The sequence below is a fragment of the Berghia stephanieae genome, chromosome 1 (genome assembly GCF_034508935.2).
Source record: "Berghia stephanieae isolate SIO BIC M18660-M18661 chromosome 1, UCSD_Bste_1.3, whole genome shotgun sequence".
NCBI classification, from domain to species: Eukaryota; Metazoa; Mollusca; class Gastropoda; order Nudibranchia; family Aeolidiidae; genus Berghia; species Berghia stephanieae.
The window spans coordinates 95,536,517-95,538,660 of record NC_088360.1 but is presented as its reverse complement, the minus strand read 5'-3'; the positions used below and the strand labels follow the sequence as shown (position 1 = coordinate 95,538,660).

The window sequence follows — 2,144 nt, the reverse complement described above, 5'->3', positions numbered from 1 at the left end:
TTCGTTGCAAAAAATTTATTCATAAAAGTTCATCAAGATATTCAGTTAAAAATTGAAATTTGGAGGCTAATTAGCAACATCACAATCAATCTTATCTAAAACATCACAGATTTAACAAAGTGTTTTGTTAGTGGATGGGCTTTGTAAAAGGTGATGGGGCGCGGTTTACAGACAACAGATTTGTTTTTTACCAGCGCTATTGATATATATCAAATATTATAAAAAATATAATATAATAGTAAAACAATGACAGTCTTGAAATTTATCTATTTCCCAATCTAACCAAAATTTATAAAACAATATCACAATTTTGATAGCTCAGTTGGTTGCCTCACAAGCATTTATCACAGGTGAAGTTGAATTTTTTTTTTCTGAGCAGCCAAAAAAATATTGGCTGAGTACTCACGTGATATGAAATGAAAGTCAATTGAATAAATATTTTAAAAATTTAAATGAATAATATCATGGAACAAGTATATATATATATATCATATTTACACTGATTAAATGCAATTTATAGAAATAATTAAAATTAAGATTGCATTTGAATAGGAGTAAAAATTAAACAATACAAAACCTATTGTTTAACAACATTTCCGGGTGTGATATAAAATAATAATAATAATAATAATAATAATATTAATAATAATAATAATAATAATAATAATAATAATAATAATAATAATAATAATAATAATAATAATATGATGATGATGATGATGATCATGAAAGGGACAAATGATATAATTCATAACAGAAACAGTAAAGGCTAGCACGCAAGTGTCTCTGTCCATTCAACAGTATAGAAAAGAACAAAAGACTAATGCTATGAATGTTGTGAACAAAGCCCTTTAAAATGATCTGTCACTACACCTGAAATAATACAGTGACACGTGAAGCAGAAGTTATTTCTACAATTCCAGCATTTGATGTGATTATTCCTGTTCTCTTTTAAATTGAATTGTTTGCACATTGGACATCTGACTTGGTCATTTTCTAACTGTGGGTTGACGGCTATTCTGGCCCTCATCCTGATGATGGCCTGGACAGAGAAAAAAGATGACATTTAATCAATTTTGCGCTAAAAAAAAAGAAGAAAAAAAAAAGAGAAGTAAAATAACACATAGCTGTTACAGTACTTGCTGGATTCCAACATGCTCACGGGAGAATCCAAAAAGCGAGCTAGAATCTGAGCATACAAAAATCTAATGCTCATGGAAGGTAATGACTTATTATGAAGATAAAATTTGGTCACCCAGCTCCAATGTGCTGTATCGCAGAGCATGCTAGAATTCGGCATGCTAGAATTGTATCCTCCCCCCCCCCCAAATGCATTTATATGATGCTTATTCATGGTAAACCCGATGATACTCTTATCTTCTGATGATAGATTGGCTTTTTTTTCCACATGGGACAAGATATGCAATCTGTTCAGCATGAGTACAATTTCCAAAAAGGGTAGCCCTATTCGTCCTTAAGGTCGAATAGCATCAACCGTGGTTGCCGTACGTACGGACAAATAGTGTTGCTTGCACTATTCGTCCTTCACACTAAAGCTGGGCAATATTCCGTTTTTGCTTTTACTGAGCTGGATTCGAATCCACGTAATTACATGATATATCCGTATCGTCTTAAATGTTTCACAAACCCCACCTCCTCTGTGAGTCAAATAATCAGTTATGTGTGTTTGAGGTGTGTGTGTGTGTGTGTGTGTGTGTGTGTGTGTGTGTGTGTTAATTTCGTGGGGTTTTTTTTGTTTGTTTTTTTCTTCTGGGATATGATTTTTATTCCAGAATGGTGATTGATTTCTTATAAGGAACAATTGTCGTGTTCTCCTATTCGTAAGTATCCCATTCAAATACCTGCTCGAGAGTTTGGGTTGGCTAGGCACAGAGGAAGATTCGGCAAGTTTTCTTTGTTTTGGTTTTTTTTTTTTTGGGGGGGGGGGGGGGGGGGTTGTTGTTTTGTTGTTTTTTTTTTTTTTTGTTTTTGTTTTTTTTGTTTTTTGTTGTTTTTTTTTTTTGCTGGGGGGGGGGGGGGGGGGTTATTGTTGTTCTTTTTTATTTGTTTTCATTTGTTGGTATTTTCCCTGCTTTTGTTTGATTTGTGTGTGTGTGTGTGTGTGTGTGTGTGTGTGTGTGTGT

General features: G+C 33.3%; 1 pseudogene across 1 annotated transcript in view; it reads right to left on the bottom strand.

The window, feature by feature from the left end:
• The window catches only part of LOC144962428 (E3 ubiquitin-protein ligase RNF14-like), a 37,088-nt pseudogene continuing 34,944 nt past the window's right edge, over window positions 1-2,144 (bottom strand). Inside the window, exon 12 of the transcript XR_013643477.1 lies at window positions 1-1,042. The product of XR_013643477.1 is annotated as an E3 ubiquitin-protein ligase RNF14-like (transcript). The remainder of the gene's footprint in view (window positions 1,043-2,144) is intronic.